Here is a 27,761-nt window from a genome sequence, read left to right as displayed (position 1 = left end):
GTCATGAACTCACAGTTCACGGGTTCAAGCTGACAACTCCAAGCCTACTTCGGATTCTGTGTCTCCCTGTCTCTCTGCCCCTCCTCTATTCACACTGTCTCTCAAAAATGAATAAACGTTAAAAATTAAAAAACAATTTCTGAATCAGTGGGTCTGAGACAGGGCCCATTAATTTGTATTTCTCACATCTTCCCAGGGTACAGTGATACCCCTTCATGCTTTGAGACCCAGGGCTGACTACACAGTCTATGAAACCTGCCATGGACAGTACAGCAGGTGTATCAGACCCTCCCCTGCCACCGCCTCCTCTGTCTTCCTCTGTCCGCTGCACAGGAGCGCACCCCCCTCTCAAACATGCCCGTGGACCTTCACACCTGAGAGCCTTCACCGCTTCTTCAGGCCCAGCTGGAATGTATTCCTGAAGCCCTCTCGCCGCTCATTCCCCGGTCAGAAGGCACTCCCTGAGCGCCCGACGCGTGCCAGGCACTTCTCAATTACCCTTGCACGGGAACCCCTCGAGCCCCACCTCCCCACCGAGGCCGTGTCTTTTCTAATGCTCTACGCGCCTCCCGTGTCCAAAGCAGGTGCTGCGCTGGGGGTCACCCTAGGTTCAGCTTTCCCTTTGCCTTAGGGGCTCACTCTCTCTGGTATTTGAGAAACAGCGGGGTTGTCTCCTGTCCCCTTCTGGAGGAAGGCCACCTCCCCTCGGAACTGGGGGCGGCTCCTCCACTGAACGCCCTGCCCCCTGCCGCAGGCCTCTGGAGCAGAGAGCGGAGCTTGTCTTCTCCCCAGCGCCCGGCCCCGCCCTCTGTAACCCAGCCCCCAATCAGGCTGAGGCTGATTCACCCTTTCCAGATCCGCAGGCCTAGAGGCCATGAAGGCAGCCACAACCTGTGAGGAAAAAGACTTTAAAAGTGAGTGCTACTATACCTTTTCCCATATCAAAGGGAGAAGTGTCTAAGAATTGAACCTCTTAGGTTTAACCTCTTAGCTGCACCTACAAGGGCTTTCCAGTTGGTCTCATCCCTCGCTGACTTTGTTCTCTATCCTCACTCTGGCACCCCTGTGGGTGTCTCTTCCTCCAGACCCACAGTGGAGATCTCTCTCCCGGCCATGGGACGCTCATCCCTGCTGGAGAGTCCACCTCTACCCCCATCAGGCAGTCCAGCATTTATTTTTTTTAAGATTATTTATTTATTTTTGAGAGAGAGAGAGAGAGAGAGCATGCACGAACACACAGCGGGAAGGGGCAGAGAGAGGTAGAGAGAGAATCCCAAGCAGGCTCCATGCTGTCAGCACAGAGCCCCACTTGGGGTTCCATCCCACAAACCATGAGATCATGACCTGAGCCGAAATCAAGAGTCCCACACTTAACCAACTGAGCTACCCAGGCACCCCCAGCATTTCTTTCTCGTCTGAATTCATCCGTCTGGAATAACCCCAGGATCAGCTCCAACCACCATCCCCCAGGCTGGTCCCCTTTCAGAAACGTGTCAGGGGCAGTAGGAGTTGCCTATACATTCTTTGCCCTTCAAGATGTATCCAAAGCATATTTGTGGAGACGTACGTTGCAAAGATAGATATCAGTTCTTAGGGCTGTAGAATTTTAAGCCCATTGGAAAGAAGAGAAGCATTTTCCTACCTGTCCTATAATCTCCAAGCCCACTTGTGTCTAGTAGAGGTCAGTAGGTGACAATGTACACAGAGCAGGTGGGCTTTCACTTTGTCATCCCCTCTCTCAGCTTTAATATATGTCCATTCCAAACTCCCAGGACTAAATTCTTAGGGTAAAAATCTCTTGCCCAGTCTGTGAGATGGAAACAGAGGAAATGGAGTCATTCTTTTGGATGTAGATATTTATTATAGCACTGGATGGGTGAACGGATGGATGGATGGAAAGATAATGGATGATGAAGTGAATGGATGCTATAATCAGGCCCTTGGGGAGGCATAGAAGAGAATTGCAATTAATCAGAAAATGTGTAATGAGCACTTCACATATGTTAGATAAGATATTACCCCAAGCAGCCTAAAAGGGACCTTAAGATAGAAAACGGGACCCTTGGCTTAAAAAATCAGGGGGTGTAGAAAGATTCAGAAAACAGAGTAAGTGCTCCCTGTCACTACTCCAGAAAGAAGCCTTGGCACTCAGGCTTGCTAGAACTCCAAAGACTGGTGAAGGAGCAGATACTTTCTAGGTTTTGCCCCAAGAAAGTTGGCCAGAGGCCCAGTCTCTGGAACAAAGTGGCACCACAAGCTTGAGCTTCATCTAGGGGATAGGGAGTTTCCAGTTTTAGAGCAGAAGCATGGCAAGACAGCTAGGGAGTCCAGATACTACAGTGTGTAGGGCTATTGGGAGCAGAACCCTATCAATATCCAAGGGTCCGGTCCAGACCCTGAGGGCAGGTGTATCTGGGTATAGGCAGGTGGGCTGGGCAGGCAAGGCAAGGCTTCATACCTGGTAGGTGGGCTCACAGATGCCATGGTATCCACGCTTTACCAACATACATTTGGTTTTAGGAGGAAACAAGCTCTGGGGACTTGAGCTCATCCTCTGCCCATAACCTGTAATAGCAGGGCCGGCCCCACTTCCCACCTCCTGCCATGGCTAAGGCTCTTGATATGCTCCTTGCGTGATCAGCCTGTGATTTCCCTTAGAAATTCAGAGACTCCAGCTGACTTGAGAGGAGGAAGGGGACTGAGCCAAGTGCTAAGAAAGTGGTTCCAACAAAAACCACTTTCCAAGGTGCCAAAAAAGGGGAGCTCAGGGTAGGCTGATTGGGGGTGGGGAGGAATCTGGGAAAATTTCCTGGAAGAGGTGGGTTTGGTGAGAAAGGATTAGTTGAGAGTGGAAGACATTCCTTGGTAGGAGGAAGGGGTGCTGTATATATGAGCCAAGGGAATCATGGGCCTTTAAGCCCTACTCCTGTGAACCTAGTCCACACAAGCATAAAGCCAAAAATTCCCAGGAATCTGACCTAGCATGGCTCAACTTTTTTCACACAGCAAAACGCACAATGGTTGATGTTTTTGGGGTTTTTTTTAATGTTTATTATTTTTGAGAGAGAGCCAGAGAGAGACAGAGCATGAGCTAGGGAGGGGCAGAGAGAGAGAGGGAGACACAGAATCCAAAGCAGGCTCCAGGCTCTGAGCTGTCAGCACAGAGCCTGGCACAGAGCTCAAGCCCAAGAGCAGTGAGATCATAACCTGAACCGAAGTCAGATGCTTAACTGACTGAGCCACCCAGCTGCCCCACAATGGTTGATGTTTACATGCAGAACCCACTCTCATGGGTGTATCTAGATTTGGTAAAAGAAAGGTGTAGGTTATGTGCAAATCCCACCCAGCAAGCAAGAATATTTCCCCACTCAGAAAATATATCAGAATGCAAATGAGGGAGAGTGATCATACTACAGGGATAATTTTGGATGCACTCTATAACAAAAGGAATTATTTTGCAAAGCTGTACTTTATTATTCATAATAACTTACCTCTGACACATGGCATCACTCTTCATAGTAACATGAAGATTGGGAACAACCGAACCTCTTTTTTTTTTCATCTTCTTTTCTATCTTCAGGGAGGGAGTTCCCCATAAACAGATCCTGAACAAAGATTTGTCTGAAAGTTACTGGGAAGTGGTCCGAGGAAACGCAGGTAGACAAATGAAGAGGAGGGACAAGAAAAGGCTATCACAGGTGTGAGATCAAGCAAAGTCCCAAGAGGGTAACTTTGGCTCAGTCCAGTGGGCGACTTGTGCAAATAAGCTAAGGAGTGCCTGAGAGCTGTCCCCAGCCGTGGTTGGCAGCAGGAGTATTGACACCTCTGTCAATCGTATGTTAAGGGCTGCCCCTGGGGATGTCATTTCCTGGTCACTTCTGGCTCTCAGTGCACTTGGCCAGCGGGCTCCACCAGCGTGAGGACAGCCTGCCTGCAAAGAGTCACAGGTGTTGGCTTTGGGGAATGAAATCACACAGCTTTCATTCATTTGGATCTGAGGAGGTTAGTGGGGTTTCGTAGCACCTGCTGTGGTCTCATTTCCTGCCTCATAGTGTGCACCTAGTAAATGCTGCTGGACTGTTGGCTAGTGACAGATGCATCCAAGAGAACAGGACACAGTAATCACACACATTAAGCAAACAGAGGACGGGACCCCAACTGTTATGCTTACCACTATATCCTCGGCACCTGGCATAGGAAACGTTCACGTGCATTTGTTGGAAAAATTATGAATGAATCTTCCCCCCACCACACCATGGTAATTCTTGATTTAAGAATATCTCCAGGGTCTCCCGAGTGCTCTCTTTCATTGCTTGCTTGACTATGGCACACTCAGGAGGAGCTCCTTGGGATCTTCCATATGGTGACCCTCCTCACTGGGCAAACATCCCCCAGCTGTTAGGCCCAATGTCTGCTCCTGTTCTCTCCTGATCAGATGTTTCTATGGACATAAGGTGAGGCTCAGTGGGGAGAGCTCAGTGAGATGCGGTAGGTGTGGGCTCTAGACCAAGTGCTACCTACCTACATGAAATCTCATTTGCATATTCATGGTAGATATTATTACCTCCCATTTTGCATATGAGGCCTGGAGATGTTCATGATTTGTGCTGTTAAGCAATGGAATCAGAATTTGAATCCAGGTTGGCTTAACTCTAAATTTGAGGCTGTTTCTCTTATGTCTTAAACCTGGGGAGTAAGGAAATGTCTGATGTGAAGGGCTTCATACACTAAATGGTCTGTTGATGGCCAACCCCTTTCAAGCAGCCAGTGGCTCACCTGGTGGCTGTGCAACAGACATGAGGACTACCTGAGACTTTGCTCAACCCCAGACTCAGGGCCGCCTTCACAGGTGTGCAACCCGTGCAGTCACACAGGCTCCTGCCGTCAGAAGGGCCCTGCTCTTTGTTTACCGCTCTGCTGTCGCCATCTTGAAATTCATCATAGTTTTGAATAAGGGGTCCAGTATTTTCATTTTGCACCGGACTTTGCAATTCATATAGCCAATCCCCCGCCCCCACACACTGCTTACCCAGTGTGGACAAACTTAGCATGCTAGGTAATTCTCAGGGCATGAGGCAGAGAATGGGCCCTGGAACTCCAAAGGGATGCTGTAGGCAAGAAAACTCTTACACATTTTGAGGGGGCAGAGGAGACTGAGTAGAACTAGCCTGATGGCTTCTCACCCCCATCAACACCTAGCCAGGAAATCCCTACTCAATGGTAAACCTCTAAGTCCACTAAAGTGGCAAAGAGCTGGGAAAGAAGGGGGTGTAGGGACAGTGGGGCACAAAGAAGCTAGTAGCCTAATCATGGGAGGCTCCCAGGGGGAGGCAACACCCTGAGAAAAGAATGAAGAGGGGCGCCTGGGTGGCTCAGTCAGTTAGGCGTCAGACTTCGGCTCAGGTCATGATCTCACAGTTTGTGAGTTCAAGCCCCACATCAGGCTCTGTGCTTACAGCTCAGAGACTGGAACCTGCTTCGGATTCTAGGTCTCCCTCTCTCTCTCTGCCTCTTCCCTGCTTGTGCTCTGTCTCTCTTTCTCTCTCTCTAAAATAAATAAACATTAAAAAAAAGAATGAAGAAGGGTATGGTGGGCAGAGGGCATGGTGAGGTAAAGGCACCGTGGTGTCTTGGGGGTACTTGGGCACATCTCCTGGGCAAGGCAAAGGAGGGACGTCAGGAATCAGGACTGGACTGATGGGCTGGGGCCAGTCAGCTGTGCTTGACTTTACCTCCTTGACCCTAGCTTTCTTGTGTATATTCTCCTGGGCCAGTAGCCCTTCCCACCCTGAATCTTGCCAGGATGGCTGAAATTTATTGAGATAGGGGGTTTGATCTTCTCCAGATAGATGTTTATCTGCTCTTCCATTCTATCGCACAGGGCAGGTGATGAGCTTATAGCTAATTAGTGATTTCTTCACGTTGATAACGCCACCTAGTGGTCACCTGTCACACACACTTTGCCATTTCATCATACTGACATGCAGAAAAAAATGGAGAGATTATATAGGACCATAATAATTCCCTGTCCTGCCCTGTACTTTGTGTGTTCACTTTGAAGTTCAGATGAACTTAATACAGGAATCCTTTTGACCTGCACAACAGCCCCAAAGTTGAACAATGACTCTTGGAAGATGCTCCCAAAAGCACATGGATGCGCGCGCACGCACACACATACGCACACACACACACACACACCAGAAAGGGGACAGAGGAGAAAAAAAACCAGCTCTGGAGGTCCCTTCCTCAGTGCCTTCTGATCCTTGGGCTACTGTGACAGGGTCCTTGAATCCTAGATATTCTGTCATAACACCACGTGGATGACTGCAGAGGCCAAGGCTGTGGCTGGAAGAAGATGGTCAAAACAGCACTCATGACTTGTGGGCCTTTGGAAACTCACCTTGGACCTCTCCAAACATTCAGTAACAATCACATCAATAGCAAGAAGCAGGAGGAAAAGAGGAGCTAGAGGGGAAGATGCTGTTTCTTGAGAGCCATCTCCTTTAGGTATCCTCCGTGAATGCATTTTTGCAAGTGCATTAAATCTGTCTCAGAGTACAGCAAGGTTCAGATGGCAGTTAATATACACTGGGTGTTGGGGCGCCTGGGTGGCTCAGTTGGTTGGGTGTCCAACTTTGGCTCAGGTCATGATCTCACAGTCTGTGGGTTCAAGCCCTGCATCGGGCTCTGTGCTGACAGCTCAGAGCCTGGAGCCTGCTTCCGATTCTGTGTCTCCCTCTCTCTCTGCCCCTCCCCTGCTCATGCTCTGTCTCTCTCTGTTGCAAAAATAAATAAAAACATTAAAAAATTAAAAAATATATATATACACTGGGTGCCTACTGAGTGCCAGGCACTCTTCTGAGCACTTTAAATGCGTTTGCTCATTAAGTCCTGGCCATAGGACAACAAGAGAGGTACTATTGCATCTCCATTGTGCAGGTAGGGAAATGGAGGGACCCGTCTGAGGATGTGCAGCTAGTACGTGGAGGAAGTGATATCTGAAGCTGAACAATCCAGTTGCAGGGCATGTACGACTAAACCACTACTCAGGCTACCTAGTAGGCTGAGAGACAAAAAGAAACTGTATATACCCTGTCCTGGAGACTGCTGGAGAGGGAGGATATGTGATTGAATATCTGTAATGCATTTACTTATTCACTCGACAAATGTTTCCTGAAGGACATCTTCTTACACCAGGTCTGGGTAGGTACATAGGTGTAAATTATCCCCACTCTGATGGGGAAGAGAAGCTGAACCTGATTGGACCTGCATACAAGTGATTCAGGATGGAGCAGGAGGCATTGGGACAAAAAGCAGGGTCAGGGCACAGCTCACCAGGCAGTACTTGACATCTGGGCTAACTGGGTCTAAGGAATGCCACTCAGCCTAGCAAATAATGAATCCTCAGCAAACTGCTAGAATCCTAATTATATCTAAGAAGCCCCACTGAATCTCTCAGCTTTACGCTACCTACCTAGGAAGAGAAGGGGAGCACCGGACGAGGCAAGATTCTCCTTGTTACAGCAAAATAAGACTAGCTCCTTCTGGGGTCCAGGTTCCAGATAGACTGGCCTGGACTGCCATCTACTGGCCAACTGTACACACTGCACTGGGGATGAACAGGGTCCAGATGCAGAGGGAAAGGGGACTGAAGGTAGCTGAATGCTTTGAACCCTAAGTAGCCTTGAGAGGGAGGTTGTCACCTCCATGTTTTACAACTAAAGAAGAGACTGAGTCTCTGAGAGGTGACAAGAGGTAATAATAGCTTTCATTTACCATTTTCCAGACACTGTACCAAGCACTTCACATTCCTTATTCCCTTGAATCTTCTCAAGAATCCTGAGATTTATCTCCCCCTTTACTCGTCATATCTCTGAAATCCCTTTATTCTATCAAAGTTCCATATTCTTCTTAAAGCCATGTGTGTGGGGGGACAGTAGGTCATTTGTACTATGGGAGTTCTTACAACCTGGGTTTGAGTGGTGGGTCTTCAGTGTCACCTCACTCTTACGTGTCCATGCCTCCTATAAGCTGGCATGGAGCCCTAAAAACTTAATTAAATTCAGGTCAATTGTTTCAAGCAGGACTAATTCATATGTTCTGTTGCATCCCATCAGGAGGCACATAACGTGTGGTTCTAGTGATGTTAAGATTTAGTTTTGTTAAAGCAATGTTGGGGGTGTCTGGGTGGCTCAGTTGGTTAAGTGTCCCACACTTGATTTGGGCTCAGATCATGATCTTACAGTTTGTGGGTTCAAGCCCTTCTTTGGGCTCTGTGCTGACAGTGTGGAGATTGCTTAGGATTCTCTCTTTCTCTCTCCCTCTCTCCCTGCCCGTCCGTAACTCGTGCTTGCTCCCTCTCTCTCCCTCTCTCTCAAAATAAATAAATAAACATTAAAAAATATTAAAAAAAATTTTTAAAGCAGTGTTGACTTAAGTGGGACCCTTATTTAAAAAAGAACTTTCCGAGCACCTGAGTGGCTCATTTGGTTAAGTGTCCGACTTTGACTCAGGTCATGATCTCACAGTTCATGAGTTCGGGCCCCACATCGGGCTCTGGTTCTGACAGCTCAGAGCCTGGAGCCTGCTTCAGATTCTCTGTCTCCCTCTCTCTCTCCATCCCTCCCCTGCTTACAATCTCAATATCTCTTTCTCTCTCTCTCTCTCTCTCTCTCTCAAAATAAATAAACATTAAAAAAAATTTTAAGTATTTTAAAGGTGTTCTAAGAGTAAGGGTGAAGACTCTTGAAGCAAATGGAAAGAAAAAGTCTCAAAATAAATAAAAGATATAAGGAAACAAATGGAAACTTGTGGAAACTGCTAAAGAACACATGAAACAAAAGTTTAAAAACTCAATGGATGGTTCAGTATGGCAGAATGGAGATGACAGGACAAGAATCAATGAAGATGGATTGATTAAATGATAGATAGATAGATAGATAGATAGATCCAACTGGGACATTTATCTTTCTTCATAAAGAGAATGCTTTAGTAATTGAACAACTTCTAGACATTTCTCAAAACATCTGTGTAACATTTTTATTGTTCAGAACTTCATTCTGCCCGTGAACAATTTTAGTATAATGGAAGTTCATTTTATTGTTAAAAATAAATGAATAATAAATAAGAGAGGGCCTGGGAAGCACAAATGATATTCATGTATTATAAACCAAGAATTATGACTAACCCAATTTGGTATGCCTGAGGTACAATTAGAAAAAAAATATGGTAACTTTTAGAAGGGTAGAAAAAGGGAGAAGGAGGAGCAGTTAGGGGAAGAAGAGAAAAAGGGAGAAGGAGAAGAAAAATGGGGTTTTTTTTCAACCATTTAACTCTGAAATACACTTCATATAAGAAAGGCATGGGGTGCCTGGGTGGCTCAGTTGGTTGAGCATCCAACTCTTGATTTCGGCTCGGGTCATGACTTGAGGGTCAGTTGAGTCCTGCATTGGGCTCCAAGCTGAGCGTGGAGACTGCTTAAGATTCTCAATCTCTCCCTTTGCTCCCTCCCCCTTTGCATGTTCTCTCTCTCTCTCAAAACAAATAAATATGTATGTGTTAATTAATTTAATTAAAACAAAATAAAAATGAATTTTAAAAAGTTTAAAATAAAAATTCATTAGTTCATGATGACACTTGAAAAAAAGTCTTATTCTGGGGGGCACCTGGGTGGCTCAGTCAGTTAAGCGTCTGACGGCAACTCAGGTCATGATCTCACAGTTCATGAGTTCGAGCCCTGTGTCGGGTTCTGTGCTGACAGCTCAGAGCCTGGAGTCTGCTTCTGATTCTGTGTGTCTCTCTCTCTCTGCCCCTCCTCCACTCAAGCTGTCTCTCTTTCTCAAAAATAAATAAACAGTAGGAAAAAAAAAACCCTTATTTATAATCTCTCTGTGTTTGTGAGTGTGTGTGTATCCATACATATACATATACATATACATATACATATATGTGTGTGTATGTACACACACACACACACACACACACACACAAACTAGGGTACCAATGAATTGATTTGAAAACTGATCAACAAAGGGCAGAATCAAGAATGTGTTCCACCTTTTTTTGTTTTCTTTGAGAGAGAGAAAGAAAGTGCACCAGCAGAGAGAGAGGCAGAGGGAGATAAAGAATCTTAAGCAGGCTCCATGTTCAGAGTGGAGCCTGACATGGCTCTATCCCATGACCCAGGTATCATGACCTGACCTGAAATCAAGAGTCTGACGCTCAACCAACTGAGCCACCCAGGCGCCCTGAGTGAATGAGTTTTTATGATGTGATGCGCTTCAGTCAATTGCCTTTTCATATATAAATTGTCCTTTGTTAGGACAGTTGACTTCTATTGTCCTTTTGACATGACCCCAGTTGCTTGCTAACAGAGTAAGATATCCCAAATTCACTTTGTACATTTCATACCTCAGAATTGGAATCAATCATTTCTCAAAAGATCTCTGGTTCCTTTTGTTGAGAAAATGTATTTAGAAACCACAGTCTAGAAGAGATGGGTGCTCACTGTTACAGGGTTTTTGTGGCATCTAGGCCTTTTCAGTGATCAGAGCTAGAAGAATTATATTTTTTTAATGTGGAGGAAAATCACAACTTCTTACTGCATTTGTGATTATAATCTATAATTACATGGTTTTTGCTTCTATGATTTTATACTTCATTATCTTTCCTCTTAAGGTGAATATTTTTATTTCAAAACACATTAATATAACTACTTTTTTAATTTATCCCACAAGAAACCTTTAATAGTTTCAACATGATAATGAGACAACTGAATATAGCTTAAGATTTCTTTGTAGAATTTTTTGGTTTTATTTTTGTTGTAGTTTTATATCATTTGAAGAATTTTTTTCTCTGTGTGTTTATGCTATGACCTTGGAATAGTTGGGCTTATTTGTTTCAATTTGTTTTTTATTGTTATTCTTTCTTCATATAACTTTATCTTTTTATGTATCTAAAACGTTAACATCATCCCAAGTCAAAACTATTTAATAACCTGAATTTATATGTCTGTCTTCTCCCCTCTATTTTTTCCTCTCCCCTCATACATAGCAAGTAGACATTAGTTTAACATTTCTTTCTTCTTTCTGTTTTATTTATTTATTTATTTGGCAAAAATTAGCACACTTGACCCTATTCTCTACCTTGCTTTTTTTTTTCACTTAGCAATATATCCTAGAAATCACTTTCTTTCAGTATTTAATGATCTTTTCACTGCTTCTTGGAGCTTCATCATATTTCATTGTGTGGATGTACCATCATATCTTCAACTAGCTCCCTATTGGTGGACATTCTGGGCTGTCTCCAATCATTTGTTACTATAAATTAAACTACAACTTGGTGCTTAGATCATATTTTATTTTTGTCGGTGTATCTTTGGAATCCTATTCCTAGAAGTGGGATTGCTGAGTCAAAAGATAAATGATATATAACTTTGCTAATATGTCACCAAATTCCCTTATGAATTCCCTTGTAAATTCCCTTACAACTTAAGTTGTATCATTTGGGTTCTTGCCAGAAAGGTACCAGGGGTCCAGAGTGCCTGTTTCCTTCATATCCTTCTCAACAGAACATTTTCTCAAAATTTTGAATGTTTGCCAATCTGATAGATGAGCAGTGATAAATATCCACATTTTATTTCTTCTATCTGATTATAATTGAGGTGGAGCATCTTTTAACATGTGTAAGAGTGTTTTTGTTTAGTTCTCTTTCTGTGCCTGAAGAATTTTTATTCCTGAAGAATTGTTGGTCTTTTTTTCCCCTCAGTTTTTCAAATGTTTAGGCCTTTATTTGTGATTGGAGCAGCAAAGCTTTTTCTAGTTGTCACTTGTCTTTTAGCTTTGCTTGTGCTGTTTTGCTCTGGAAAAAAAAAATTACAGCCTAATTTATCAAATTTTCTTTTATTGCTTATAGATTTTGAAACATAAGACAATTTTCCTTCCCTTGGGTTATTGAAGTAGTGGGAACATTTAAACTATAATTGAAAAAATGTTGGTGGCTCATTGTTTACTAGTTTGAGAGTTTAAAACTTTGGGTGCCCAATCTTAGGGAGACCCCCACACTTAACACTTTTACAAGTTTTACCTCCAGAAATCTCATCTGGTTCTCAGGGTATAGGTTGAGAAAAATCCCTTTATGCTTCCAGTAGAAGTAACCATCATGAAATATACTCAAATTTTCTCCTTAACAAAAGCCTGCCCTCAAAGGAAATTATTTTACCAGAGTGTAACCTACGTGGAAGAAGAGAAATACCCAACCACAGCCGCTTCTACACTTTTCGTCTCACCTAAGGGGGGAAAAAAGCTGAAAATTGCTTGTAAAGATCATAGCTTAAGGGCACAGGCTCTTTGAAAGTCTGAAACCTAATTATAGAATTATGGAATCTTCTCCCCCACACATGTACACACACCTTGTAGTACTACATAAATCAGTCTCCTGTATAGTAACAGGGTATTCATTACTACCGAAAGAACTGCAAAACTCAGACTTTGTTCAAGAAAGAGCCTCTAGTAGGAGAGACGCCTGGGTGGCTCAGTCAGTTAAGCATCTGACTTCAGCTCAGGTCGTGATCTCGTGGTTCATGAGTTTGGGCCCTGCATCAGGCCCTGTGCTGACAGCTCAGAGCCTGGAGCCTGCTTCAGATTCTGTGTCTCCCTCTCTCTACCCCTCCCCTGCTCACACTCTGTGTGTGTGTCTCTGTCTCTCAAAAATAAATAAACATTAAAAAAATTTGAAGGAAGGAAGAAAGAAAGAAAAGAAAGAGTCTCTAAGGAATTCCAAAGATGACAGGTGAGATGAAAACAAGGACAGTACGGGAGATTTTAGCCTCTGTCTACAGCTACAGCAAACAGTAAACCTAGTCTAATTCAGATAAACACAAAACCTCACAATAAAGGCCTGTTTAACTCAATTCCCTTTACCTGATACTCCATGTCCAGCTTTCCACAAAAAAAGGGCCAAGGCATGCTAAAAAGCACAAGCATAGCCTGAAGAGATAAAGCAAGCTTCAAACCAGGCTCAGATGTGACATAAAGTGTGGAGCTATCAGACTAGGAATTTAAAATAACTGTGAGTGATATGCTAAGAGATCTAATGAAAATGTGAACATGTAAAACAAATGGGTAGCGTAAGCTGAGATATGGAAACTCTAAGAAAGAATCAAAAGGAAAGTGTAGAACTCAAAAACAGTATAACAAAGAAAGATGCCGTTGATGGGCTCATCAGCAGACTGGATGTGGCTGATGGAAGAATCAACAAGTGTGAAGATGTGTCAACAGAAACTTTCCAAACTGAGAAGGAGAAAGAAAAAAAAAAGTAATAAGAAAAAGGAATGGAATATCCTAGAATTGTGGGACAATTACAAAAGGTACAACACATGTGTAATGAAATACCAGAAGGAGAAGAAAGGAAGGAACAGAAGAAATATTTGAAGTCACTAATGGCTGAGAATTTTCTAAAAGTAATGACAGACAGCATACCTCAGATCCAGGAATCCCAGAGAATGTCAAATATGAGAAATTCCGAAACATTTACACATGAACATATTATGTTGAAACTGCAGAAAAATCAAAGAGAAAATTTTAAAATAAGGCACAAGGTGTGGGTGGGGGTGGGGAGAACGCTTACCTATAGAGGAATAAGGATAAGAATTATATCAAGTTTCTCTTCAGAAACCATGTAAGCAAGTAGAGAACAGAGTGAAGTATTTAAAGTATTAAAAGAAAAAAGCCCCAATTTAGAATTCTTTATCCAGTTGGTACTTATCTTTCAAAAGGAAAGGAGAAGTGAAGTCTTCCTCAAACAAACAAAAATTGAGGGAATTTGTCACCAGTAGATCTGCCTTACAAGAAATTTGTTAAAAGTTCTTCTGAGAGAAAGAAATTATAATGGTTAGAAACTCAGGTCTACGTAAAGAAAGTCAGGGTGTTAGGAATAAACGATGGTAAAATAACATTTTTTATTTTTATTTTATTTTTTTAGAGAGAGTGTGTGAGTGGGGGAGGGGCAGAGGGAGAGAGAGAGAGAGAGAGTCCTAAGCAGCTTCCACACTCAACACAGAGCCTGACATGGGGCTCAATCCCACAACCCTGGAATCATGACCTGCGGTGGAATCAAGAGTCGGATGCTGAACTGACTGAGCCATGGAGGCGCCCTATTTTTTTATTCTTAATTTAAGAGATAACAATTTGTTCAAAAGAATACAGATAATGCATTTGGTGATTATAGCTTACAGGTAAGTGAAATGACTGACAGCAATGTTACAAGAGTAAAAGCCAAAGGAGAAGAGAAACAAATAGAAAATAGTTATAAATATGGTAGATATTAAACCAACTATAGTCACTTTAAATTTGAATGTTCCAAATGCATCAAATAAGAGACAAACTATCAGAATGTATTGAAAAAGAAAAAGAACTCAAGTATACGTTGTCTATAGAAACTCACTTTAAATATAAAGGCACATTAAAAATAAAGGGATAATGAAAGACATACAAGGCTGATACTAATCAAAAGAAAACTGAAGTAGCTGTATTAATTTCGGACAAAGCTGACTTCAGAGCAAAGAAAATTATCAGGGATAAAAAGGAGCATTACATGCTGATAAAGGGATCAATTAATTCTCCAGTAAATCTTAGCTTTTCAAATCAGTGGCTATTTGGTTGTGAGCACATGATGGGGGTGGTAACAGAAGGACGTGAGAGGAATTAGTGATAGAAGATCATGAGGAAATTTTTAGGGGTGATGGAGTCACTACCTTGACTGTGGTGAAGGTTTCACCAGTGGACAGATGTGTCAAAACCTGTGATGTGTGTCAATTATAACCCCATAAAACCCTTCAAAAAAATTTTTTTTTCAATCTACGCCATCATCATCCTTCTCTAACTGAAAGCCATTATTCCTTTTTCACAGGTAAGAAATTTGAAGCACAGACAAGTTAAGTTGCTTGCCCAAGATCGCACAGCGAATAAATAGCAGCGTCAGAATTTGAAGTTCATTTGACTCCAGAGTCCCTGCTCTTAAGCACTTTGCCTCAGTGAATTGAAGGAGGCCCGTGTTTCCATTGCTGGTTTTGGAGCTGACCCAGAGGCTGTTTGCTATTGTTGAAGTAATCCTTGAGGACAGGGACATCCAACCACCGAAGACAGAGAAGTTCTAGAGAAGGCCTGAGTTCTCCCAGTGTCAGGAAACCAACTCACAACACTCTGCAAGTGCCATGGGGAAGTGACAGGGATGGTATGTGTGTATCACATTTGAGTCTTTGGGATCTGAAAAGGGACTCTTCTCTCATAGCCTTCCTCCCTCCTGGGCCATGCCCACCCACACTGCCCAGCAGCTGGCATCAACTTTCAGAGCTCCCATTCACACACTCTTGATAAGATGATCAGGGAGTACGCTGGGGAGATGAACTGATTATACCTACTGCAAATAAGGAGGAAGAATACTGTAGTTCGGTGAGGTGGACACATGCCTTCTTGGATCAGACTTCCCTGGAACTGAATATCTGCCACTAACTAGATTTGTGACCTTGGGCAAGCCCCTTCTTGATCCTCAGTTTTCCCAAAGATAAATTTAGGAACAAGGTACTTACCTCACAGAATTAGGAGTTTTCATTGAGATGACATAGGAGTGTCTTTTTTTTTTTTTAATGTTTATATATTTTTGAGAGAGAAAGTGCAGGCGCATGAGTGGGGGAGGGGCAGAGAGAGAAGGGGACAGAGCATCCCAAGCAGGCTCTGCACTGATAGAAGAGAGCCCAATGCAGGGCTTGAACTTACGAACCATGAGATCATGACCTAAGCCGAAGTAAGGTGCTCAACTGACTGAGCCACCCAGATGCCCCGGTGGAATGTCTCACACAGGAACCAGCACATACCACAGTATGTGGTATGCACAGTAAATAATGGTTACTATTACTATTGCATGAACTTCCTTATTCTATGGAAGGAATGCCACATTGGCTTGTGACTAGACCACGCAGTGAATTCACTGACACCTTAGGAGAGCTTTAAAAAGGAGGGTATGCCCCATGGTTTATGTTGGATTTAGAGAGTCCTGCCAAAAGCAGAGTGATAAAGAAAATGATCTCAGGGGTTTCGTATGATGCTGATATTCTGTGGTCTCAGATTTTGAAACCCATCGATGAACTGAGAAAGGGAGTGTCAAAATGGGCAGCTGACAGTCATAACTGTGGGCTTCCTTGTCTATGAACTCCTTGAAAGTAGAGACAAAGATGTTTTTGTGTCCCTACTACCTAAAACAAGGTCTGGTGGCAATAACTGTTCAGTAAACATTTATTCAATCAGTCAATCCCCATACCTGCGCTTTGGGTTGCTGGTGGCTGGTCACCAGTTGTCCCTGTTTAAGATAGCTTCAGATGAGAGAAGTAAGAATGCATCCTATGAGCCACAAATAATATAAATCTTTCTGTGTAGGATAGTCTTACCATCCACCTTCCAGCTTAATCCAATTCAACACTACTTGAACACTTACTTATGCAAGTAACTTATGAACAACTTACCATGAAAGTTAAGTATTAAAAGAAATCTATCTACTAAATACAAATTAAATACTCTCATCAATAATAGATATTGTCACTGCATGCTTATCCAGCTCTTGTCCTTCTCACACTGTCCAGGTCCCTCTGGGTGTCCCCAGTAAATACTCAGCCCCTGACTCAGCTCAAGGGTCCATTGATTTGCTAACACCTTCCTGTTACTCTGCTCAATACTCCTAATTGTTCCAAGCTTCAGCTCCCTGGATAGGATCTGAGCTCCTGACCTTTGCATATTTTCTTTTTGTCATCTTGTTCTGAACCAAAGCCACAAAATAGAAGATGCTATTTGCTCTGATTTCGTAGCTCTAGTTTTCCTCCGGCCTGATGCCTACTTTTCATGTGACTTTTTACAAAAAGAGAAGAGAAAGAGCTCTAGATTTCTTGAAGGGATCAGACCCTTTTCCCTTTGGAACTCCCTTTATAATGTCAATATTTTAAAACTATCAAACTAAACAAGGCAGATTTTTTAGCAAGCTTATAGATTAGGATCTTTGCAATATGTTACAGCTAAATGTCAGACTGGATAATGTCAACATAAATCAAAATGGCCACCTAAGAATTGAAATGATGTGGGAACTACTTGGGTCCCTAACATTCAGGAGGTAACACTGCATTAGCAGTTGTCCAAGTTAACAATGTTAGGCAACTAAATGTGGAACCTCCTGAGCATATGTTGGACGTTAGCTGATCAGCATTGATATTTATCATGCTTTGGACAGTAGACAGACAATCTATAAATTCCCAGTTGGCATCAAGGAAGAAAACTAATCTTACTTTCTTCTCTTGCTGTTGAAGCCCTGACCATATTTCTTGTTATACTTGAAGTAAGTTCATTGACTGTGCTCCATCTACACCTTGTACATACTTCTGTATTTAGGATTTACTGCCATCTATTCTAATTATTTCTTTATTTATCTCTCTCCCACACTAGCCTGTAAGATTCTTGAAGACAGAGACGGTGGTTTACTAATACCTGCCAAGCCTGCAATGGAATAAGTAGGGGCTTGGGAATTAAAAAGATTTGAATTTAAATCCTGGCTCTTGAACTTTCTGTGTCATCATGGGTAAGTTTCTTAACTTCTCAAAGTCTAATAATGCTGATCTATAAAACAGGGATTTTAATACCTACTTAGAAGAGTTTATTAGGATTAAATTATGTAACTGACTGTATTATAAAGATTCTTTGGTTGTAAACAACAGGAAGAAACTGTATCATTAACACTGGTTATAAGAACAGAAATAAACTCTGGCTAATTTGAGAAAAAAGAACATGACAACTAAATGCAATGTGTAATCTGGGATTGGATCCTGGGTCAGAAAGGGAAATTGATATAAATGACATTTTGGCGACAATTAGTATAATCTGAAAAGTGGATTACATGTAATAAAATAGTTATTAAATCTTACATTTCCTGAATTTGATCCTTATATTGTGGTTACGTAAGAGGAGATCCTTGTACTTAGGAAATAAACAATGTAGGATTTGGGGTAAAGGAGCATGGGTCTGTAACTTTGAAATGCTTAGGAAAATATCATACATATATACTAAATATCCTGTATATAATATATATGTATAGCGTACACTGAAATACACATACCACATACATAATATGTATATAACATACAGAGTGCAATAAAGTAAGTATGCAAAATATTAATAATGCCTAAGTAAAGGGCATGGGAGTTATTTGAACTGTTCTGTCATTCCACATTACTTTGAAATACTTTGAAAATTCAAAACACTTTTAAAAGAAAAAAGGAAGGATTTATTGAAATAATCATGGAACTCTCAAAATTAATAGGAAGGCTGAAGAACCAGGTGAGGAAACTCAGCAGGAACCAGGACGAGGACTATCAGAGTACCCTGGAAAACATGATGTTCTTCCTTTCCATCAGTTCACACAGGACTCACAATCCTAGGACAAAGTCCTGTTGAGTGAATCAGCACAGGGAGAAGGGATGGGATCTGGCAGAATGAGTTTCCAGATGGATTTACCATTGTATTGCTCAAAACCCAGGATAGTGCCTGGCTCAGCACATGGTAGGTGCTCAAAAAGGAATTTTTAATGCACATTTGTCTTCTAGCACATGACAGGCACACAAGAAACCTACACAGGAGCGTTAGTTGTCTTCCTTTCCCTTTTGTACCTCTTAGCTATGTTCAAGTATACAATATACTGTTGTTAACTATAGTCATAATGCTGTACATTACATCCCCAGGACTTACTTATCTTTTCACAGAAGGGATTAGCATTTAAATTGATGGACTAAGAAAAGCAACTGGCTCTCTCCAATGTGGGTGGGCATCATCCAATCCATTCAGGGATTGAATAGAACAAAAAGGCAGAGGAAGGTTGAAATTCTCTCTGCCTGACTGAATGAGCTGGGACATCAGTCTTCTGCCCTCTAACTTTTGGTTCTCAGGCCTTCAGACTTGGACTGGTAGCTACACCATAGGCTCTCTGGCTGTTAAAGCTTTCAAACTACACCAGTGGCCTTCCTTGGTCTCCAGCTTGCAAAGGACAGATCGTGAGACTTCTCAGGCTCCATAGTCACATGAGCCAATACCATTAAATACATACCTACATACAATACATAGTAACTCACTAACTCATTCACTCACTAATGAATTCACTAACTCAGGGTTCTCTAGAGAAACAACAAATAGAATATGTCTTTCTCATACAGTAATACAGTAGTGCTAACTACTGGCAAGATGCCTCAGTTCCTCAGCATGGGCATCTTTGTAGGGCTAGGTGAGTATCTTTATGACATGGTACCTGGAAGCTCCCAGAGAAATTGATTCAAGAGAAGCTGGAAGGGGCAGTATTTTTTTTTTTTTTTTGACTTATCCTCAGAAGTCACACACTAAGACATCTGCTATATTCTTTTGGTTATATGGACTAATCTTGTGCGACTAATGTGGAAAGGACTCTATGAAGGAGGCAAGGATCATTGGGTCCATTTTAGAGACTGGGAACTACAACCAGTCACTAGGAAATGTAAACCAAACTATATAATTTTACTGGGCTCCAGCCAAACTGATAAATATAAACTACTTTTTTTGTAAGTAGGCTCCATGCCTGATGTGAGGCTGCAACTCACAACCCTGAGATCAAGGGTTGTATGCTCTACCAACTGAGCCAGCCAGGTGCCCCAAATATTAAATACTTTTTAAATGGGGATTACATCAACAGCTTTTTAATGTAACTTCTGATTAATGTGTTTGTTTGTATATACATATATACACACATATATCTACACACATACTTTGTAGAAATATATGTACATATATATCTCATACTCCTTATACTCTAGTAAGAAATGTTAAGTTGCTTAATCTAATATATTGGAAATTAAAATTTTACATTTTTCTGTCAATGTACATGTTCTGAACGTAAAGCCTGAAAAGAGGAGGATAAGTTAGTTTTGGGAAAGTCACATTATCAGTCGAATCTTCTTACCGCTGTCCATAGGGGATGGTGGAGCTCAAGGAAGTTCTGCTAGAAATGTAGGAGAAGAAATATCCAGGTCCCTGAAGGTCCAGGCATGAGTTTTCTTGAGGTACAATCTACTTGCCATCCTTGTTTTAATATATCTTTCACAAGCCCCTTCTATTAGAAGTTCAAAACAGTTTACCAAGTCATCAGTATTTTTTTTCTTGTTTGAAAAACCAGGGTATAAGCATATCTCCTTTTTGTGTCTTTTAGTGCTTATGTAATTGTCTGTTCATTTTAGACCACTGGTGAGTGCTAGTGTTCCTTTGCATTCCAGAAAAACATCTCTTCCAAACTCTGCCATAAGGAAAAAATTCTCTTCAGTTAGAATTTGCATATTTTTAAGCAGAGGCTATTCTGTTCCAAACATATGGCTCATTATTTATGACATTATGTACCTATATCTATCTGTCCATATATACTGGGCTGAGAGGGTAGTAATCCCTCAGAAGCAGCAGGGAACTTTCTTAAATGAAAAAAAATATTTGTCAAAAGTCTGCAGAAAATATCATGTTTGATAGTGGCAGCAAACCGAGGTTGGGGCAGTGGAAGTAGTCTGCCCAAAGTGCAAGCAATAAAGGGGTGTACAACTTTAGAAAATTTAAAAACATGGGGCAGCTGCATGGGGCAGTTGGTTAGGCATCTGACTCTTAATCTCCTCTCAGATCATGATCTCGCTGTTGGTGAGGTTGAGCCCCACATCAGGCTCTGCACTGATGGTGGGGAGCCTACTTGAGATCCTGTCTCTCCTTCTCTCCACCCCACCCATGCTTGTGTGCACTCTCTCTCTCTCCCTCCCACCCTCTCCCTCTCTGTCTCTCTCTCTCAAAATAAATAAATAAACTTTCAAAAATTGAAAAAAAAGAAAATTTAAAAACAATAATAAGATGGACCAAAAGCCAATCTGCTTTTTATTTACGGTTATAAACCAAAATTCTGTCTGTGATAAGGCACTCCTCCATGAAAAAAAATACCCAGGGGCACCTGGGTGACTCAGTCAGTTAGGCATCTGACTTTGGCTCAGGTCATGATCCCGTGGCTCTGAGTTCAAGCACTGCGTCGGTCTCTGTGCTGACAGCTGAGCCTGGAGCCTACTTTGGATTCTGTGTCTCCCTCTCTCTCTGCCCCTTCCCTGCTTGTACTCTGTTTCTCTCTCGCGCGCGCTCTCTCTCTCTCTCTCTCTCAAAAATAAATAAAACATTTAAAACAATACCTAAACATTTGTGGAGTTTTATTACTTGGAAACATTTCTTTGTGCATAACATTTTTGGAAACTTTAGGAGAGAAAGTATCTGTTCTTTACACTTTTATTTTATCAGTGGGAAATGCTGCAAAAATGTAGGCATGACTGGAGGTAGAGGCCATGAAAAGATTTTCCCAGACAAGATGTACTGAGTGCTCATTATGAAGCTGTGTGTGCATTAAAGAAATTTTGAAAAGCTAACTTCATTCTTTGAAGCTCTGAGTGAATGAAAAGAAAATATGAATATAGAAGGATCCACTCAGATTGTATTGTCTCTTACATGTAATTTTTCTTTTCTGAGTTATCTGGTTTTCTGCTATGAAATTTTAGAGGTTGGTTATACACAGAAATATTTGCAAATAGCCAGAATTAGCTTCAAACAATTTCAAGTGAAATTCCAAGCTTTAAGATTATTCCCTGAAGATTAACACACAGATGTATATAGAAAAAACCATTAACCATGCAAAAAAAAAAAAAAAGGTGGGGGGCAGGGGGGAGGTGGTGATAAAAAAGTAAACCTTTGAATAGGAAAAAATCCATTTTTAAAGAAGAACAATAAGAGAAATGCCAAAAGATGTTGGTCTTACATTGTCCAAATAAATCAAAGGGTAATTTTGAGCATCCATAATTTTGTTCAAGAACTAGACACTATTTCTAAAGCAGAGGATCAAATAATGTCAAGGTTTGCTCTCATTCGGCCATTTCCTCACACTACACCATGGTAAAGGCAACCCACAGAGTGGGTGAAGGTATTTGCACTGGTTATCACTGAGAAGAGCTTATGTCTGAATTATGGACATAATGGAGCACCTGGTTGGCTGGATCACTGGAACATGTGACTCTTGATCTTGGGGTTGTGGGTTCAAGCCCCATGTTGGATGTAGAGATTACTTAAAAATAAATTTTTTTAAGTTTATTTATTTACTTTGAGAGACTGAGAGAGAAATTCTGAAGCAGGCTCCATGCTGTTAGCACAGAGCCCGATGAGGGCCCTGAACTCATGAACTGTGAGATCATGACCTGAGCCGAAATCAAGAGTCAGACAGTCAACCAAATGAGCCACCCAGGCACCCCTTAAAAATAAAAATCTTTTTAAAAAAATAATAAATTATATATGTAAGAACTGGTGTAGATTAATTAGAAAATAAGTTACAAACAAAGACTACTCAGTGGAAAAAATGGGCAAAAGATTTAGTGAATTCACTAAAGAAGAAGACCTAGTGAAAATAAACATTGCAGGATGCTCAACAAGCAATAATCAGGGAGATGCAAACTAAAACTGCAATAAGAGATTAGTACACCTCCACCAATATGGCTAAATTTAAAAGTCTGATGAGACCGCATGTCAGTGAGAAGGTAAAGCAACAGGAATTCCCAGAAGTGGCTGGTGACACTTTGGGAAAAGTCTGGCCCTGTTTACTAAAGCTGAAGTTTGTATATCTTGTGATACAGCAATTTTACTCCTAGATATTATTACCAGCTTAAATACATACACATGTGCAATAAATTTTGTACAAAAATATTCATAATAACCCCAAACTGGAAACAACCCAAACATCCATTAACAGAATGGATAAATAAACTGGTTTATAATCATAAAATGGGATACCATATGTCAATGACAATGAACAAACTTTAGCTATAGGCAATGACATAGCTGATTCTCACAAAAATAATATGGAGGAAAAGAAATCGTACACAAAAGAACACATACTGTATGACTGTATTTATATAAAGTCTAAAAATAGAGGAAACAAAATCATAATGTCTAGACTATATACTGAAGTGGTAAAACTGTAAAGAAAAGCAAAGATCACCAAGAAGGTCAGGAGAGTAGGGAGACTGTGCTTTCCAAGGGGAAGGGCCTGGGCTGGAAGAGTCCTGGGAAAGTTCTTTTCCTTGACCTGGATGGTGGTTACCCAGGTATTCATTTTATAAGCATTCATTAACTACACACTTATATTTTATGTATTTTTCTGTCATTTGCATGATAACAAAAACATTTTTTAAATCTCCTTTTATCCTCATCAGTGAAAGCCTAGGCTATTACTATATCCCAAATTATCCCAAATTATAAGGCATAAAAATTTGCCTGCCTTACACACTAACCTATTTGCAGGGGATGTTATAATTTACTTTCAACCCCAATTTCAGATGTGCAAACATTTATCAATGAGCTCACCAGTTAACAAGTATCAAACTCCAGAAGTAATTGTACAAAATCAAAATTTGTCGTAACCTATCTAGTAGCAGACTGTGTCCAGTCTCTGATAAATCTAAATTTTAAAGGGTGATAAAAACCTTAGCTACTCCTGGGAGTATGTTTTGTTTCATCTGCAGTGTAGTCACTGCATTAGAGAAATCTATTTTCTAATGTTTATTTTTTTGAGAGAGAGAGACAGAGTGTGAGTAGGGGAGAGGCAGAGAGAGAGAGAGGGGGAGACACAGAATCTGAAGTGGGCTCCAGGCTCTGAGCTGTCAGCACAGAGCCTGACGCAGGCCTCTAACCCATGAACTGTGAGATCATGACCTGAGCCGAAGTCAGATGCTTAACTGACTGAGTCACCCAGGCGCCCCAAGATCTTCTAGGGTCTTAAAAGATTTCTAGGGTCTTAATAGATTTCCAGGTCTTAAAAACTAAGTAAAATGAAATAAATAAAATAAAAATTTCCAGGTCTTTGCCACACATATAGACACTAAAACCACAGTGGGCAAGATCAGGATCTCAAAATGGGGGATGAAGAGAGCAACTGGATACATAAAGCAATCTTAAAGATATTTATGGAACAAATTTTTGTTTTATTTTATTTTTATTTTTATCATTTCTAGGAGTGTATCCTGCAGATATACATGTTGTGCATGCATCATGTATGAACAAAATACTCAGTGCAGATTGCACTTGGGCCTCAGCAGAGCCAGGTGAGGAAGAAAGTCCTGGTGCAGTCCCAGGGTCATGCTCCACCCAGGGTGCACTGCCCCCCTCCCCCAACACACCCGCCATGGAAGGCAGCATGGATGCAGGTTACTTTGTTACAGCTTCTTTGAAAATACATCAGAAGTTTGGGGCGCCTGGGTGGTTCAGTGGTTTGGTTAAGCCTCTGCCTGACTCTTGGTCTGGGCTCAGGTTCTATGAGAGTGGATGGCTCTGGGATGGCAGCAGGGAGCCTGCTTGGGATTCGGTGTTTCCCTCTCTCTGCCACTCCCCTGCTTGCAGATGCGCTCTCTCTCTCTCTCTCTAAACAAATAAATAAACTTAAAATAATTTTTATAATTAAAAGGAAAAGTACATTAAAAGTTTAATAATAGTAATAGCAGTAGTACAGAAGAAAAGAAGTTTGAGTCTCAGAGGGCCTCCTGAAGGCAAAAGGAAGAACCCAGGGAAAGGAGGAGACCCAACTACAGAGCCAGAAGTGTTTTTCAAAGTGAGTGGAGTCATCAGACAGGAGACCCAGGAATTTGCATTTCAACAATTGCTGCTGGTGTTTCTGAGTCCCACTGAAGAACTGCACCTAAAAGAAATTATAGATAGAAATAATCTTGAGCCTTCTGCTTTGAGAATTAAAGAGAATTGGCTGATAAAATTTAGGGGATTCCTTAACTCTAAAACTCAAACAATGGGAAGTATGCAGTCAGATACCTACCATGTGCATTTCTCAATCACAGAATTCACAAGTCGCTGCAGTTAACCCTGTCAACAGCCCTGTGAAGGAAGTCTAGCGTTTAAATGACTTCTTGAAGTTTCCACAGCAAGGGGGCCATGGACAAGATTTGAACCAGGACTCCTTTCGAATTGCCCGGCTAGTGCTCTTTCCGCTATGCTATGGATAATGATGGGTGTTATGGTTGAAAAAGAATTTCAAGGAAAAACAAAAGAACAAAGAACATACAATCTCTAAAAACACTGAGATACTCTTTCTTAACCCAGAATTGGTAAAAAATCAAAAGCCTGACTCTGTCTCTTGTCACTAAAGGTATGGTGCTCTGAGATCTTTGTACGCTTGCTGGAGGATATATAAATTAGAGTCCTCACTCTGGAGAGCAATTTGTCAGTGCCTAGTAAAGTTGAAGGCACATGGCTTCTGTACGTGAGGCTTATGATGCACAGACACGCTTTCATGTGTCTGGTGTCGTCACTGCAGCATGCTAGTAACGAAGGGCAGATCCTGTTCTGTGGGGCTTGAAGTTTACATCATTTAGGAGGTTCTTTTTAAGGAAAATAATACAGAATTACGAATATTAAGGTAAATATTTGTTTAGAATGAGAGACAAGATGCCTAGGTGGCTCAGTCGATTAAGCGGCCGACTTCAGCTCGGGTCATGATCTCACAATCCGTGAGTTTGAGCCCCGCATCGGCTCTGTGCTGACAGCTCAGAGCCTGGAGCCTGCTTTGGATTCTGTGTCTCCCCCTCTCTCTGCCCCTCCTCCACTTGCGCTCTCTCTCTCTCTCTCTCTCTCTCAAAAGTGAATAAACATTAAAAAAAAAAAAGTTTTAGGGGCGCCTGGGTGGCTCAGTCGGTTGAGCGGCCGACTTCGGCTCAGGTCATGATCTCGCGGTCCGTGAGTTCGAGCCCTGCGTCGGGCTCTGTGCTGACAGCTCGGAGCCTGGAGCCTGTTTCGGATTCTGTGTCTCCTTCTCTCTGACCCTCCCCTGTTCATGCTATGTCTTTCCCTGTGTCAAAAATAAATAAAACGTTAAGAAAAAAAAATTAAAAAAAAAAGTTTTAGAATGAGAGAAGTTACAAGAAATTTCTAGAACTTTGGAAATTCGTGCCCTCTGAGTTCCTTTGGACTCAGATTGCTGATTGCTTCCCCTCTTGCTTTACAACTCCCAGCAGCTCCCAGCACTTTGGGGGTAGAGGGGCATGCTAAGAGGTTCACACCCTTATGAATTTCATATACTTTGCATTGCATAAATGCAAATAAGGAGCTCGGAGTTTACCCTTCATTAGCTTCATGATAAACCCACCTCTGTTTGTAATAGAAAAACATTGAAAGCAGCCCAAATAACTATCAGAATGAGAATGAATTAATTGTGTCATATTCATATAACAGAATATTAAAAAGAATGAGCTGAAGCTACGTGGTTATATCTCAAAAAGTAAATTTGAGTTGCAGAATAATTTATAGAGCAAGACACCATTAATTTAAAGTTTAAAAATCTGTAAAACAATACAAAAGACTATAAATGCATAATGTATATATACATATATGTATATGTACCTAGATGTATTATATATATAATTATTTCTATGTATGTGTCTAATTACAATATAAAAACATGGAAGGAAATGATAAACACTGAATTCTGGATAGTGGTTACCTGTATCCAGGAGGAAAAGTGGGAAATAGGATTGCAGAGGAGTACAAAGGAGATCCATGTCCTGGAAAGAGAAAGATCTCAAGGAGATAGGACAAAATATTAGGATTTGATATGACAAACTTAGGTGGTAGCTACCAGGTTTTATTACATTATTTTCTAAACTCTTCCATATGCAGGAAATAGTTCACATGGTTTTTAAAAAAAGGCTCTTGCACTAGCCAGGGAAAGAAGATGCTTTCATCCTATCAGCAGACTTGATTCCCCTAATTTTTAAAGGTTATTTATTTATTTTGAGAGAGGGAGAGAGAGAGAGAGAGAGAGAGAGAGAGAGAGAATCCCAAGCAGGCTCCACACTTGGAGCCTTACACAGGGCTCAAATTCATGAACTGTGAGATCGTGACCTGAGCCAAGATCAAGAGTCAGATGCTAAGCCAACTGAACCACCCAGGCACCACTGATTCTCCTATTTTTTAATATTTAATTTCTATTTTTATTGAGGTATATGTAAGTCAAATGCACAAATCTTAAGTTTATAGCTCAAGGAATGATTACATATGTGATCTACCCAGATCATTATCTAGAACGATGTCAACTCTCTTCATCACATACAATTCCCCTTTTCCTGGCTGTTATTCATCCTTTGGCTCAACTTAGATGTCACTTCCACTAGGAAAGTGCAGATCCTGGAAAACCGCTAGGAAAACCACCTTTCTCTCTCTAGGGAAACCACCTTGCTCCCTCAACACTTGGTTACTACTGTGTCTTTTCCTTTCGTTGACCACTTGCTTGTCAGCTTCTCTTTATAATTATGAGCTGCTTTTCCGAAGGTTCCAAACTACAAATGTGTCTTCTTATTCTGCTTTGTGCCTGTACCTTTCCATTTTTCAAGTTAAACCGTATTCACCCTTGTTAGCTTCTTCAGAGAAACCCAGGATCCTTTACAATATTCATCCAATCCTTGCCTACACCTAATGTCTCCATAATTTCTGCATCAAACACTGTGTTCCTCTATGTTTTGAGGTCATGATCTTGAAATCAAATTTTGGGTGTTGCAAGTTTCATGAGTGGATTCAAGCATAATGAAAACCCTGAAGACAGAGTTGTATTTTATGACCACATTGGTATCAGAGTGGTGCCTGCTTTTTAGA

At 41.4% G+C, this 27,761-nt stretch overlaps 1 long non-coding RNA gene across 1 annotated transcript; it reads left to right on the top strand.

Annotated features, from left to right (window-relative positions):
* Positions 1–801: 801 nt before the first annotated feature.
* Positions 802–24,522, top strand: LOC132662342 (uncharacterized). Its single transcript, XR_013550377.1, has 3 exons — positions 802–914; positions 17,484–17,616; positions 24,122–24,522. It is a non-coding gene; the product is annotated as an uncharacterized LOC132662342 (long non-coding RNA).
* The last annotated feature ends 3,239 nt before the right edge of the window (positions 24,523–27,761 follow it).

Source organism: Panthera onca, chromosome D1 (genome assembly GCF_046562875.1).
Source record: "Panthera onca isolate mPanOnc1 chromosome D1, mPanOnc1 haplotype 2, whole genome shotgun sequence".
NCBI lineage: Eukaryota > Metazoa > Chordata > Mammalia > Carnivora > Felidae > Panthera > Panthera onca.
The sequence above is the reverse complement of the archived record's forward strand: the minus strand, read 5'-3'. Positions and strand labels throughout refer to the sequence as shown.